Source organism: Haliotis rufescens, unplaced genomic scaffold, assembly GCF_023055435.1.
Source record: "Haliotis rufescens isolate VD_foot unplaced genomic scaffold, xgHalRufe1.0.p SCAF_3, whole genome shotgun sequence".
Taxonomy (NCBI): Eukaryota; Metazoa; Mollusca; class Gastropoda; order Lepetellida; family Haliotidae; genus Haliotis; species Haliotis rufescens.
In genome coordinates this window covers 19,414,461-19,431,626 of record NW_025964001.1, presented here as the reverse complement: position 1 = coordinate 19,431,626, position 17,166 = coordinate 19,414,461, and the positions used below count along the sequence as shown (strand labels likewise).

At 37.2% G+C, this 17,166-nt stretch overlaps 1 protein-coding gene across 2 annotated transcripts in view; it reads right to left on the bottom strand.

The window, feature by feature from the left end:
• The window catches only part of LOC124137048 (neurexin-3-like), a 181,742-nt gene that overhangs the window by 152,313 nt on the left and 12,263 nt on the right, over positions 1–17,166 (bottom strand). For both annotated transcript variants that reach the window (XM_048403877.1, XM_048403878.1), the window contains exon 2: positions 3,156–3,203. The gene's annotated coding sequence lies outside the window, so the exon portion shown is untranslated. The remainder of the gene's footprint in view (positions 1–3,155; positions 3,204–17,166) is intronic.

The window sequence follows — 17,166 nt, the reverse complement described above, 5'->3', positions numbered from 1 at the left end:
TGTGTGTGTGTGTGTGTGTGTGTGTGTGTGTGTGTGTGTGTGTGTGTGTGTGTGCTTGTACTAGTCCAGACTAATGCCAATTTATAGTGCTAGCTCAACTGAGATACCATGCCACATTTTAACATGAATACCCCACTCAGACACAGTATAGTGACTCCAAGCCGACCAGTCCTTGTAATAGCCACTTAATGCCAAGCACCAGACAGCATAACAAGAAGTACCCTCTTTTAACGTCTTTTGGTATGATGCGGGGATCAAACCCTGGACCTTCCACTCTCACTCTTCACGGAGACAGTCAATTACCATAGGACCAAACAGCAATTACTATTAAAGTGAAGATCAGGGGTAGAATAGGTCTTCAGCAACCCATGCTTGCCTTAAAAGGTGACTATACTTGTCATAAGAGGCTACTAATGGGATCAGGTGGTCAGGCTGGCTGACTTGGTTGATGCATGTCATCGTATCCCAATTGCATGGATCGATGCTCATGATGTCCATCACTGAATTGTCTGGTCAAGACTTGATTATTTACAGACCGCCGTCATACAGCTGGAATATTGCTGAGTGTGGCATTAAACAACAAACAAACAATTAAATGTAAACTCTCTCACATTTGGTTTCGCCAAATCTATGGTGGAAGTTTCTATAATTCTTTATCATGACACCTCCTGGTCTAAGAACAATGACCGAATAGATGTGGCTGTAGTTTCTTCCTTGCGCAGCTTGCATAATTCCTATGCCACTCTGTTTGTGCACTGTGAATTTTGGAACTTGTACTTACAACTATGCACTGGACATATCTGACCTTTAAACACAGAATACATCATAAGAACCTCAACGTCCAAAATTATTATCACAAATAAATCATCTTTCTTGTGTACACAAATAAATAATGAACCAAAATAACTGAGTATAGACATTTGCTCTTTAAAACCAATTTCTTCGGTGCCATCAAAGAAATGTATTTCTATTGCTATCAGTACAGATTAAGTTACAAGAGAGTTAAGCATTATCAAGAATTCATACCAGATCGTTGGAGATATTTAGTCCCCGGCATTCACTGCCACGCAGCATTGAGAACAGTAACCCATTGCCTTCCCCAGGTGATTAATGAGCTACTAATAACAGCTGGGCATTCACAATATTTTGAATACGATAATTATGACTGCATATGTCTCCATTTCATGTGGGCTCCACCAATGGCAATGCCTATCCAGTTATTGTGGTATCATACTGAATGCCTTTGAAAATGCAGTCAAAATGATGCACCTAGGGTTGCTATCACCCACTACCAATGCAATCACTACGGGAGATGGGGTGGCCTTGTGGTTAAAGCATTCACTCATCATGCTGAAGACCTGGGTTCCATTTCCCACATGGGTACAATGTATGAAGCCCATTTCTGGTGTCCCCCGCGATGATATTGCTGGACAATTGCTAAAAGCGGCATAAAATCACACTCACTCACTCACTCACTGCAACACTAACCCTGAGATAATTAATGTATTCAACAAGTTCGCAAACACTTGCTCTGAAAAAACCCCACGTCTTCTATGTGTTTCTATGTGTCTTATGATTAAAGGAAGGAGTTTGTTGTATTGTATTACAGGATTACTGCTGTGTGGTGTCAGGCAACACTTACATCTTATGAAAATTATGTGAGTGGTAGATGCTACCAGTAGGGCAGGACATGCTTACTCTTTTTGTGAACACCTGGTGTCATCATTGATTTTCAGTGATCCACCAATCAATCTTTCACCACTAGTTTCCCTTTCACATCCAATGAATCTGTTTTGGAGACTGATTATTCTCTGTTGTTGATGTTATATATTTCATATTTCATGACTACTGATGAAACTCTACTATGTAAAGTAAATGCAGTTCTAAAACCACATGTGTCCCTATGTTGAGGTTTGTTTCATGGGTGTAACTGTTGGGTCTTAATATAATTAGGGATGTCAGGCCACAAAGTTGCGACTAAATTGGTCGCCATGGCGATCTAGTTTTGTATTTTGCGCCTGGTATTTTCATGTCAGTCGCCAACTGGCTCCTTGCCTTTAATTAAGTTTGGCGACTAAATATCTCTTGTCATAAGATATTAAAAAAGATCGTTTTTAATATAAGTGCAGTAACTTCAGTGAAGAAAATCGATATCAAAACATAATAACATCGACTAGATCACTCACTGCTAGGCCATGTGTACTGTTTCCGCTTTCGATATGAAGCTCCATACCTTTGATGAAGGAAGCGCTTTTCGTTATTAAGTAATGCACTAACGATGTTAAGAGTTTAATATCCACGCATGCGCTGTACGACATCCGCCCAGGTGACAGCTATGGCGGTCGTTTTGCCGAAGTATTTTTCCATATTTGCGAAAACCACAACAACAAAACGTCAAATGATATTGACGACTGCGCTCCCCAATAGCAGAATGCTGTCGACGCGTTGGATAAACCAAAACGAAATATGATTCAGAGAAGAATGTTATGAGTTGTCGCCATTGTTCAGCATATCCCATGTGTGCTGGAAAGACCGATTTTGCCTTGGCTCCTTGAAATTCTATTTGGCTCCTTGAAAAAATAATTTAGTGGCTCCTTTGAAATTTCTTTAACTTTGTGGCTCGGATGTATAGATTTTGTTGGGCTATATTTTAATATTGACAACAATCTGGAATACTCTAAAAGGTACAATGCTGTACATTAATGTTGCAAACAAAACAAAAAAACAACACCACATAATGTACCTTTATAAAATCAATTAAAGTCATACATAACCACTACACTTTAGTCATACATGTATTAATAAATGATCAAAAATGTTTTTCTCCAAATGTGGAGCACATTTTCAAATTTGACGCATCAGAGGCAAACGTAATGTCTGATGCAATTCCTTATTTGACATGTACTATATTTTATGTTTGATGTTTGATCAGGTGAACACTTACTTTGCCTTTGCATGTGTTTGTGACAGGTGACAGCAATGGGGTATGATACACTCATTATTCTTGCGATCACCTGGTATCATCACTTTTCGATAGTGATTCATAAACACATGCTTATGACATAGTTGGAATCGTGCAGTGGAGATTTTTATTTGCACCCATTTTTTATTTTATTATCAATGAAACCCAAATGTATACAGTAATCTGATCTTACCTGTGAATTTGGGGATCTTTCTGAAGATCAATATTCTTCTCTGAATCTCTGCAAAAGAACAGATACAAACATAAGACGAAATCCTTTTTGAATCTGAACTGAACAACAGAATTCAACATTTAATTGGATAACTTGCAATGAATCTGTATACCTATATACAGGAAAGGCACTACTTCATTACAAGGTTGACAAGCAAACAATGTTTCATAAATATATATATTCAACAGTTTTATATTTTGCTTTGGGAACAAATCCCACCCTTCATTGAATCTAAGGACATGATTTATTCAAATAACAAAAAGTAAACATTTCCATACTAGAGGTAAGGTTCTTCAGCTCACCAGATATGCTCAAAATGATCCATATGTAATATTTGTATGAAATAAATAGCCATCTAGTAAGGAAAGTGTGGCTCTGTAATGTGAGGTGAAATGGGGTTTAACATGGCATCCAAGATAATTGCACCTATATAGCGACGTACATGCACGTGTGTATGTGGCTGCTTGAACTAGTCCAGACTGATGCTGATTTATAGTGCTAGCTCACTGAGATACCATGCCGCAGTTTAACATGAATACCAAACTCAGGAACAGTATACTGACTCCGAGGCGACCAGTCCTTGTTTAAACCCCTTAATGCCGAGCGCCAGACAGGGTAACAACAAGTACCATCTTTTAACGTCTTTTGGTATGACGCGGCTGGGGATCGAACTCCGGACCTTCCGCTCTACAACTAGACCACGGAGGCGGTCTGGCTCTGTAATGTGGACTCATTGATAACCTCAGTGTAATATTTTTACATTTAAAGGTAACAAGCACCCGTGTATAGTATCATGGGATGTGGTTAAGCAGTTTCTTCAACCAAACATCATCAACAGTACCCACAGCAAGATTAAATGGTGCTTCACAAAAATAATAATCTAATCTGAAGTCTTAATGCCATGAGTAAATTTATAAACCATTATGGTGTTACATATCCTATGACAATATCACATCTATGAGACTTCTCAATTTATTCAATCCCATGCCAACAACTAATCTAAAGTCATATTATACTTTTACACATCCCTATAATGTTTCTCATCTCTGTATCTTGGTATTATTCTCAGAATAGTATTCCTTAATATTCAAAGTTTGAAGGATTGTTTGTATAAATTTATTGGCATGAACAAATATGAATCCCAATATCATGATGGTTTAGATTCCTAGACATTGCAATAAGCCCACATTGACGTTGGATAATATGATATAAGTATATATTCACCTCATGTTACTTTTTAGTCTATAATCTGTCATCATTCTGCTGGTTAATTGTTCTCTCTTGTGTCACAACTGTAGTTTTCCAACACAGCAAACATTGTTTATGATTTCTATAAAACTTTTGTGACTTCCGAAAAACAATGGGCAAGTATACTGTGGGAGATTCATCTTTAATTCTCTCACAATGCCACAACAGATTCCCTGTGTAAAACATGTTAACATTGAAACTCAACACAACACATTCACAACCCTTAGAAATGAATGAAAATGTGATGACAGTTAAGTTAACAAGTCATGACATCATTCTGGAAACAATCATGAATAATCATGACTTTGACAAAGAAGTGTAACATCATCTCCATCATATGATTTACTTAATTCTGAGCTCTGTGCAAAAAACTGTTGAGTTATTTATCTCTCAATCAAGCTTTAATATCATAAAGCCCACTTATTGCTGGTGTTTTTCTGTGCCTGCTGAGTCTCACTTTATGGGCGGTACACTAGATAATCAGGCAGATTGGCACTACTGTGACTGCCACTACAGAGGTTCCACCAGTCAACAAGGTCATGTGACCTTGTCACTTCAACCAATCAATTGCCAAATGTAGTTGACTGATGACCTTCAGCTGGACAAGATGTGATGGATTCTTACGGATCAGACACATTCTGTGACAAAGAATTCTTTCTGATGCCTCTGTAAATCAAGTGTTTAAGAACATAAGGAAAGTTACTTGTTTGTGATTAAGAGAACATCACCCACTCCATACGTCATATTGTAGAGGGATATGTTTCGATAGAATGTTCATTCAAATACCCGGTAAAATGACAAAACCATTTCCATAGTCATAAGACATCTCTGCCAAAAGCAAAGTCTATTGTACGATTCTGACTAGATTATGAGCACGTGTTTAGGAATTACCATCAAATAGTCATGATACCAAATAAGTGGAGTGTATCCTGCCACACTGGTGGCACCCATCGTACAAAGGTAAGTCATTCAAACACATGCCAAGGCAAGTAAATTGCATGATAAATGTTAAAACTTGCAATACTTGTTCTTAGCATTTTGGGAAGCGGAGGGTTTCATGGTTGCAGCAAAAACACCTCAGAATAGCACCTCACTTACTTCCTTACATAGTCTCAGACAAAAACATACACAAGCAATACTAAAATATCTTAAGATAAAATTCATCCCACTTATTCTAAACAACTTTTCTGTAAGTTAAGCATAAGACCTTTGGGTATTAGTCAAAGGGGCTCATGACTACGGGGGTATACACTTAGTCACATTTTAATACCATAACCATTAGAAAGTGAAGACACCTTGACTTCCTTACCATTGCGATGTGATTTGAGCAAATACATAATGTCAATGCCAGAGAATATCAGTCTCGATTATCTGAAACAGGTTCCATTTTGCGTAAATGACAAAATAGTGGAGAAAATCACATGAAAGGATCACTGAAAATCAGTGATTGCAAATGTTTCTGACTTTCTCCAGAATTGAGTATGTTGTAAGTTGTAATTACAAAAAAAAAAACCAGTGGACATTATTGACAAAATACATGCTGTTAAGCTCTCCAAATTGAAAACATTCCACATGGTTTTCATTACACAACTACAAATTTATTCTGCATATTCAGCTTTCAAAGCATTCCACAAATCAGGTTGCTTTTGTGAATGTAGTCTAATTGTCACACAGAAACTTTCCAAGTTTCCAGACCCGTGAAAATTCCGGAGGAGAATAGGTCTTCAGCCATCCATACTTGCTGTAAAAGGCGACTATGCTTGTCATAAAAGGCGATTAACGGGATCAGGTGGTCAGGCTCGCTGACTTGGTTGATACATGTCATTGATCCCAATTGCGTGGATCGATGCTCATGTCAATCACTGGATTGTTTGGTCCAGACTCGACTATTTTACAGACCGCTGTCATATAGCTGGAAAATAGCAAAAGGCACCAGCTGACAAGGAGATCTTTGTGTGGGCACAGTTTCAAGAAAGAGGACCTATCAGTTTTAGAGATATGGTCCGGATAAACACACTTTTATGAACAGCATCAAAGTCAAACTTGTTGCCATGCAAACAGGAAAATTGTTGAATAGTTTTTTAGTTCTGCTCCAGAAACAACACCAAACTCAGTTTCAGCTAAGTCTAATTTTAGTTTCCTAAATAGCAAAAGGCACCACTTCAGCCCTTGATTAATATATGTACCAGGTTTGGATGAAAAGTCTTTCACAGTTTTCAAGTTGTGCTCTGGAAACAATACCTACCCCACCTTTGAGACTAAGTCCAAATTGTTTCCATGGAAATCGTCCAAAAAAATGACAAAACTCTGCAAATAGCAAAAAAAACCTTCAGGATCTGTTTGATATATCTGCCAAGTTTTGTTGAAAGATATTGAATGTTTTTTTAGTTGTGCTCCGGAAACAAAATCCGCCCCCTTATAAGTCTAAGTCCAAACTGTTTCCATGGTAATCGAGAAACATAAAAATGCAAAAATCTGTAAAGAGCAAAATGCAGCACTTCAGGACATGCTTGATATATCTGTCAAGTTTTGTTGAGAAATATTGAACGGTTTTTGAGTTACACCCCAGAAACTAAATGATTACAGTCAGATGGACAGACAGACAGATGAGGAGTCGACTATATCTCCCCACCGTCACCACCACTCACCCCACCCCATATATTGCATGGGGATAACAACTCTAAAGTTAAAAATGTCAGCAGGAACCAGTTTTAATGAATGTGTATCTAAACTATTCCTGGATTTGTTTCTGTATATACAATGAAACAAACCCTTAATTTACACAGTTGTGTAACTTACACCATACATCATGAAGGTTAATAATGATTCACTGTATTATCAGACATAGAAATGTAAAAGGTTAATTCCTATTTTACAACAAATATCAACAACCTAACATTTTGTTCAACATTCAGAAATCGCATTACAAACTCTTCACCAGTGATAACACAAGAAAAGTTTTAAAGATAATGTTTAGTACATTCATTTTTCAAAATTTACTGTTTGTCTTAATGCCTCAGTTTGTAGCAGTATAATTCAACAGGCAAGACTTTAACATTCGAAATACAAAATGATTATCAGAACTATCCCATTATTAAATTATGTCTACTTCACCGACACTGAAATTGTCTAATGATCAGTACAGATAGTAATTGTACAAATATAACAGTAAGTCTGTGAAAGCTGTTTTGCACCACATTCAGCAATATTCGGAATATCACAGCAGCGTGAGTCTGGATAGGCAATGGGCAAGAACAATGACCATGCAGTACAATCACTTGACAGTACATAGTCAATGTGTAGTTGAAATTGATATACTGGTCCCAGCTGCCAGTTGTTCGCAACTTATTTATGTACATATTCCTATAGCTTTCACTGGCATGATGTGTTTTTTCACTGTCTCCATCGACTCGCTTTTTGTTGTTTGTGTCTTTTCTTTCTTGAAATAACACTGTTACGTTATACAAGTACCTGTGAAGATCCGGGTTAGAATAGGTCTTCAGCAACCCATGCTTGCCGTAAAAGGTTACTATTCTTGTCGTAAAAGGCGACTAACTGACTTGGTTGATGCATGTCATCGATCCCAATTGCATGTATCGATGCTCATATTAATCACTGGATTGTCTGGTCTAGACTCGATTATTTACAGACTGCCTTCATATAGCTGGAATATTGCTGAGTGTAGCATTAAACAACAAAGCAACCAACCAGCAAACATTCTACTCAGAGGTTTGGATGAAAGTGGAGAATACTTTTTGTCCAACACATATCTTGCACATTTTCATTCTCCCAAAAAGGAGAGAGCCTCAAGAATGAAATTAATTGAGAAGAAATGTCCAACTGAAACTGACATTGCAGAGAACTGGAAAAAAAGAAGCTGGTGTCTTGCTTTTAGAATGAAAACTTAATCATTTCAATTCAAGAATTTTAATAATAGAATTTCTTTTTGTTTGGTGCAAAAGAAGAAATGTGCCAATTTCATCAAACTGCAACATTGTATAATCATGTATGTCTTGTTGGTAGAGCCATGCTTTTCACTATGAAGGAAAATACCTCGCAAAATGATTTGCTTTCATTTGACAACTCTTATGCACATTTCAACTGAATATTCCCTGAGAGCAATATATGGAATTCATTCCTAGAAAGCTTATGTTATCACAGAGAGTTATCTAATTATTAGCACATAAAAGCAATGAAACCATTTTCTTAATCATAAGAAATCTCTGCTAAAAAAAATCAGTTGTATGATTCCGACCATATCATGAGTATATAATTAAATTTTCGTTGTGTTCATGCAAATTCCTGCATTCTGATTAGCTGAATTGATCACGTGTTATTGCATTCATTTCCCAATGAATGTAAAAAATTAAGCCACGCCCACCGCGGCGCACTACTTTTATTACCGCGGAATGTCGGGGAATCCCAATATTACAGTCGAGGGAATTCCCTTTCTGCTCACGTGTATCGTCATGCACAGGACATTTAGCGACTTTCATGCATATTCATTTTCCAAACAACCCTTTGAAACCGAAGGCCGAAAACGAATGAAACAGCAAACGTGCAGGCTCTCTCGCCTATTTTTTTCCCGCTCGTCACGGTTCAACTTTCATGTCTTCGGGTTTCATTTCTAACTAGCATTTCTCCAACTGTGTTTTACCGTAATCAGGGAAGTAATGTTTGAATCAGCAGTAAATGACCATGTTATTTGAAACAGCCGCCTTCTCTCGGTCGACATATTTTTTCCGTTTCGTTACAGTCGGACTGTTGCAGTTCTTTTCGCCTCTTGCCTTACAGGTCTAATGAACATTGTTTTAATCCCACTCTCCGTTGATTGGCTACTGACTGTGTAGGCGTGTCAAGTTATGTGCATAAATTAAACGATCACCAGATTCATGTCACGCCACTGTATATATTCCTACACCTGGAATGTTTATCAATGTCGTCATTTTTGTCTGTTTTGATATATGCAACTGTTTTGGGTTAAACTATTGTAGATAAAACATGTTTAACGTTGTCGAATTTAATTATAAGCATTGACTGTATATTTTTTTCGGTTCATTGAGGTATGAATCGAAAAACCGATGTGCAAACTTTTGTAAGAATCCGCTACGCGGATTCATACAGTTTGCACATCGGTTTTTCGATTCATACCTCAATGAACCGAACAAAATACAAAGTCAATCCTTAAATGTTTATGAATCACAATCAAATAGTGATGATACAATTTCTTCATGAGAAGGTGATCAAACCCATCAAAGGCTAGTCAAGTGTTCACCAGAAAAAAACAGGTGGACATATTGTATAAAAACAAATGTGAAATTGCATCAGACAAAATAGAGAAATGCACTGGGCATCAATTTGGTCACTGCTGAGTCAAATTTGGAAATGTCCTCTACATGTCTACCATAAAATGTTTGGAAAGCTTCAATGAGGCCTTGAATGTTGTAACCCTGATCAAACAACTTTTAAGCAACTGTCATACATCTTTTAAATCTTCATAGAAACAGCATGGTCGATTGTACCCCAAAAGTTGTTAAATGTACACAAGCTGGAGCTGCTGGACTATTTCTCAAAATTAAGAAAAGTTGACTATTGGAAAGTTGAAGTCATCGATGTTGTCATAGTCTTGTAGATAGTTTTTCTTTGGTGAATTTGTATGCATAGATGTAAATATGAAACACATGAGAATATTTCAGTGATCACTTCTATTTTTAGTTCAGGTAGTAAAATCTGTCGAAGGGATTTGTTTTTTTGCCCATTATTGAACGTTTACAGGTCACCTTAAGCTTCAGTTAAACTTCATGGCCAAATATGTGCTGTGAAAAAATTCCAAATTACAAAATACCATACATAAACCAGCAACACAGGTCATCTTGGTAGAGCATAGACTACACACTATGAAAAGAAGCTATGTTTGATTGACATTTCAGGCAAACTTGGCTCTTGGCAACATCTTCAGTGGATTTTAGTATGGACTATATTATTATCTGTCCTTACCAAACCAATATTTACTCAGGGTCAGGATTAAGACAAATTCGTAAAGACGCAGACTACATAGTACATATTCAAACCAGTGACCCTAAACTTGAATTTCAATGTCTGCATATCATGCTGAAGTATTTTCTATAGGTAACTTGAATTTCAATGTCTGCATATCATGCTGAAGTATTTTCTATAGGTATTGAGAGATGAATCATGGTTAGAAAGCAAAGTTGGTGGCAGTGCAGACGATTTCTTTTTAAAAATACAAATAGCTTGGCTTTGGCCAATGGCAGTCCAAGTAAGTAAAAATTTGGAAGACCTAAAGTAGCATGTGGTCTAAATATGTTAAATTGAAAAACCTTGGATTCTTTTGGAGACCAAATTCGAAAAAAGACATCCACATGCCTAGAAAATCAATTCTTTTCTTTTACAAGCAGTATATTGCTGGTCCTTTCTGCACATTACATCAGTGTCTTAACTACCACTTATGTGTTGATAAACCAAGCGACTCCATGACAAATGTGATATATCAAGGCCAGAGTCTCGATTATCTGCCGAAACCGATACCATTGGGCGTAAATGGAAAAATAGGGGTGATAATCATATGAATGGATCACAGATATAAGGTGAGGATACAGTAATGTAAGCCTCGTGTCTGGAATTAGCGGTGATTGGAAAAGGTGATCAAAGGCTACATTCAAGCAAGTCATGTTCAATTCCCACTGTCTGGCCACTCAGAGTTTAAAATGAACATAAAACTGCCAGTACTTGATTACCATAAATAAACAGTGGCAATGTCCTAGTTTCGTATATTACACTAACAACAACACCTTGACCTAGACCTAGACTATTTTTCAGCCCCTGCATTTCATTTGCAGAAAGATAGAGGTCTGCCATTAACTACCCGATGAAGGAGGTCAGTGAGTGACTTAACATTCAACACCAAATCAGCATTATTTAAGCCATATTGCGAAGAGAACAAGCTTTCATATCTTCAAGTACATATGAGGTCAGTTAAACAGAATGAGGTCTGCAAATGATAATGCTCGGATAAAGGAAATACTGTAATTCTAAAATCTGGATATCATATCCCTGAAACAACTCAATAAAACAAATGTACAATTAACATATGATAAGCAGTTGTTTCCCACATAAAGAACACAAGAGAGGTCAGTGTCCTTGAAACACAAAATTAAAAATGGACAACATCACAACGATTACTAAGTCGAGAGCAGCATTTGGCCTTGGCCTTGGCCTTCAATTCCACAAACAGGGTGACAGTTTTGTGAGCTTTTTGAATACCAATTTACGGAATTTCTTGGACATTGACACTGTAACTGATATTGCAATGACTGACAGTGCAATGATGAGTGGCACCTGCAAGGAAGGTCAAAGTATCAGACTACTGCCTAAATGTAGCAATAGGACATATAGTTAGATTTAACCTCAATCTGCTTCTTCTAAACATATTCATGGGACACCATCAACCCATATATTATCAGTTGATCAGTTGAGGTGCCAGGCCAATCAAACAAGTTGACAGAGCTGTACTGATACAGTCGGATGCCTGTTTACACTTGTATTGCTTATTAACTTTGTGGTCCCTTCATGGTTTATCCTCTATATCTTTTCTCCTCACACCAATTGTCACACCTCTCTCACTTTTGGATGAGATCGTTCGGCCACTACATTTAGCTGCACAGCCCAGCTACATCTATTGGGAACAACTTACTAGACACTTCCCTCGCAAAAATAACATTGACCAATACATGACGTCATCAAGTTTAAAGCGCATATTCAAATCTCCAGAAATGACGTCATGATAGAACAATGTTTTATCGTGAAATACACCACGCTTCATTCTTCATTGATCTTTGCGATTTATCTCGTAGCTATCTTGTATATGGCAATATGTGACTGATTGAATTTAGGCTCTTTTCCAGGCAAGAGAAGGCCATTATCAAATTAGAGTGGCATGCACTTTGCCTGATAACTTGTGCACCATTTTATGCTAATTCTATCCATTTTAGCTGTAAGGCGAAAACAAACCTTTTCCCCAGAATTCCACAAATTTGATATTTGAGTTGGCATTTTTCTGTCAAAAACATTTGCAGTTTTCCTTAGTGTATTCTAAGATTAGACTTTGGAACCAAAGGCTCTTAAAAATGCCATTTTTGTATTTGATTTCCAGTCTAGTTGTTGTTTTTGTGTGAAAAAAGACAATTAGAAAGAGTAAAATATTTTTTGGCAATTTTTTCCTTAGTTGACATGCTTGAGTCGGCCTCCCCTAGGTATTAAGACAACAATGAAACATATGCCTTATGACCTGCTCTCCAGAAGACATCCTAAACACATGTAGGAAACAAGGATACTCGTGGAGATCAAATTCTGAAAGGAAACTCAGTGCTATAAAAAGTGTCATCAATGATTTTCAGTGCACCATTCATATAATTTTCTCCATTATATTGACTATGGGGGCTGTATACAGTAGGTCTCGAAAATGATAGCAACAATTGCAATAAATCATAAAACCTAATGTGATGCAAGTAATCATAATGTCCAAGTGTTCCCAAGATTGCTATGGCTGTCATAAATTCACCCACATCCTTCTGTCTATATGTGAACAAGTATCCACTTAAGGAACATAACATTATCATGCCTTCAATCCCAAATTTCATCTATTGTTGTCTACACTTCAGAAACTGACAAAACCCATGTTGCCTGCCTGTAAGCCATGCAGTCATGGAGGCTAAAGGCTACGTAACTGTGAGCAGACTGATTTTCTGGGGGAAAGGTATATATAACTGAAAGCTAAAATGACACAAATTGATTTTTGAAAAGGAATTCCACAGCTACAAAATCCATTTGAAGGACAGATGACCTTTGCAGGCACATCCACATACACACATTCTGGAACTTTGTCCTACACTTAGGGAGGCTGTCAGGAATCGTGTCTGAGGTGATCTGCAATTGCCACTCAGATGGACAGGGAACACTTACTGCCCTGCCAAACTGGACATACCTTCTCCAAAATTCATTGCTGATTCCCTTACATCATATCTTTTAATCATGTGCATACTTGTTTGACTTCTGACAAATCTGATTCCTTTTGGTTAATGTATTTTTTCAAATGATGAATAGTCACTGTGGCATGCCATTTTGACGAAAAATAATTTTATTCAAATAACTCATGATAATAAAACCACTGTGACCATATTAAAAAATTGCTAATGTTGGTGTATATATAGCATGATCAAGATAAGATATACATAACCATAGGTACATATAACCATTTCAGGCACGTTACAAACACATGTCTGCTTACCTTAATAAAAACATAATTACAACCAATATTTTATTTCCCTTAGATATTTGTGAAGGAAAATTTGAAAACTCAATAATACTGATGAGTAACATGTTTTATAGAGCATTTCTAAGATACTCATTGCAAAACAGTTCACATACATATCATATACATGTATGTAAGACTTTGGATTTTTGTTTTCTGTAACACAAGTTTCAGAAGGCCTCCATCTCAGTATACTCTGTGCCTTAGTGGGGTATCCATGTCAGACTGTGGCATGGTATGTCAGTGGGCTAGCTATATATAAACAGCATACGTCCAGACCTAACAAGCAACCACACACATACGCACATGAACGTTGCTATACAAGTCCAGAAATTTTGAACACTTCATTAAACCTTATTTCAACTCACCCTATACAAAAATCATTCAAAAAGTATTATTCCCTAAGGAAAAACAGTTCCTGTTACAAATTTGATACACAAGCACAAAAATACCATTATGGCATGACGATTGCAAGCATTCCAACTGTTGTCATTCAAGCATGAAATCTGTTGTTAATATCAAATTTGCAGCAACTAGTAACATCACCTCAATATGCTGAAACCAAGTACTTTCTTCAGATATTGCATGAACATTTTGTGGTCGTTGAAAAAATGTTAATCATTCCACTTGAGTAAGTTACAGAGATTAAATTCATCCAAAATGTCCATGCAGACGCGAAAGCTGCAAAATCTGGCCACGTGGATCTTTTGTTCTGAAAGGAATTTTCCACCCGAGAGAACAGGAGTGTTTTTAGGAGTCAGGGCCCGATCAGTTTATGTAAATTACCACACGATACATTGTACAGAGGGTGCATACTTCAAACCTATCACTGTTTCATGATGAAAACATTGAAACACCCTATCAATCTTCATTTAGAACAAAGAGATTTGCTCCTATTCTTCTTCAAGAAAGCATAAAACACTCTGCCGGACCAGGATCACTTGTATTGATTTTAGACTGAAACTTAGTAACGAACTGGCCTGAAATGTTCTAAAGAATGCGATTTGTAGTTAAGCCCATGAAACCTGAAACTCCCATGCTGCAAGATCACTTCCTTCAGCCCGTGGCTTCCTCTTGGGCAGGAGACATTACTTCTTCAAAAGATTTTTTAATTTCTAAGCACTAGTCTGACAATTTGGTGAATGTGTAAGCAAAAAACTTGAAAGTATGTCTTGAGTTGTACATATATAGCATGGTCAAAGTAACCTATCCAGTGTGATATTTTTATGGAGTACAAGATGTATCACAAGAACACAAACACCTGAAATTTGCTCATGGGGATTCAAAACACAATAGGAATAGGAGTTTAAATTTGTTAGGTTTAATAATTGAATTATTTCGAAGAAACACCTCAGGAGTAATGTCATTATAAGTTGTGTAAGACAACATGAGTTAAATTCAGCATATTAAGGACAAGTTTTAATTTGGTAACTTCTAGTCTTAGGACTCGGATTCATGGCTGTATCTAAACTTGATATTGTACTTCAACCAAGCATGTAATTATGCAGTGAAAGTATATATACAAACATAAATATGGATCAATTTCAGTGAAATAATGAGCATCAGAGCATACAGAGCATCGACAATATCACTGTAAGGCATATGCACACTAACATTATGAATCAGTATGACTGCACATAAAATGCATATAAACCCGACCTGTGAAGATCCGGGGTAGAATAGGTCTTTAGCAACCCATGCTTGCCATAAAAAGCTACTATGCTTGTCGTAAGAGGCGACTTTTGGGATCGGGTGGTCACGCTCGCTGACTTGGTTGATGCATGTCATCGTATCCCAATTGCAAGGATCGACGCTCATGATGTCAATCACTGCATTGTCTGGACCAGATTTGATTATTTACAGCCTGCCATCACACAGCTGGAATATTGCTGAGTGCGTTGTTAAACGACAAACAAACAAAGCATTTAACCCAGTATGATCACATTCAAATGTAATTTTTAATAGGTATACAAACTTCCATCGGCATGGGGCTCTCTTACCCCTGATAATGAGCGAGTGAGTTGGGTTTAACACTGCTTTGAACAGTATTCCAGTTATATTATGGTATGTCAGCTTAATGTGTGGAAACCCCAAAGTGGCACGGATCAAAGACGTTTACCACTTTGGTGCAACCCACGAGAATGGGCATGGTGCTGGCTTACCCTTACAAAGAAGCCATACCTTTGTAGCTAACCTGACTGAAAACCAATGAGCTTATGTCTCAGCACATTGACCATCGTCCAGTTATCCATCCTTCATTAGTTTTACATTTTTCAACATCTCTGAAACAACATTGCACATGGAGCTGAAACATTGTATGAATGATCCCAGCTGTGGGGTATCAAACGTTTTCTTACAGAATTCTGATCTGACTTTTAACATGGCCATCATAGCAATCGTATGGGAAATGTAATTTTTGCCCATTACCAATCCATTTCTGCATGAATTATTATGAAATCTGTTGTGAAGCAAGTATGAGGTGTGCAATAAAACATAATATGTTTTGATTTATGATCCAGATATGCCCTTTAACTGTCTGTCCAGTGTTACTGTATTATATACCTCTCCTCTGGCACTACAAGGACTGTGGATCTTAAACTTTGTATGAATATTCCCAGCTATGGTTTCTCTAAATATTGCACAAAATTCCAATCTGACTTTGCACAAGGCTGTCATTTATTCTAAATAAATTCAGGTTAGCTGCAGAGCCATCTATTTTTTTAAATATCTTGAATGGGTTTGGCCCAAATTGAATACCTGCCAGGAGCCATAGCTGTGCAGGGATGGAAATTAACCAAGAACATCTACTAGCCTGAATAGTGATAACACATAGCAATACCCTCCCAAAATGTTTGAACTTCTACTAGCTTTAGGATACTTTTAACATTTACAGAACTTGTCCAGGCTAGCGGGCTAGTGCTAATTTCCATTCTTTCCGTGTACAAATTTCAGTATTAATCAAATAAAGATTGAAGGCATCCTTAGATTAATATAATACAGTAGTAAACGTCCAGATCCAAAAGATTGCATCTTTAGGCTCTATATGCCCTTCAAAATACCATTTAATAATGTCAAGAAGAATCAGAACAGAGGTCATAGTTGATGCTGATTTTGAGATTCTGCAGGATCTAATCCTGATATCCTCTGATCGGGTCAGGACGGGAGGGCAGACAAAACCTGACCCCTTCAGTCCCTAGGATCTGAAAGACAAGCAAGTATAAAAAGAGCTTGTTGCAACTACCTAACTGACCCCTATCTAGGTTAGGAAAACAGGCATGTTAATCTTTCACATTACCCTTCAGGCAAAACTTTTCCAAATCAATAAAAACCTATTTGTGCTGACCATTTTCATGCTCACTTCCTACAACATGATTTTGAATTCTGTGGTATCTT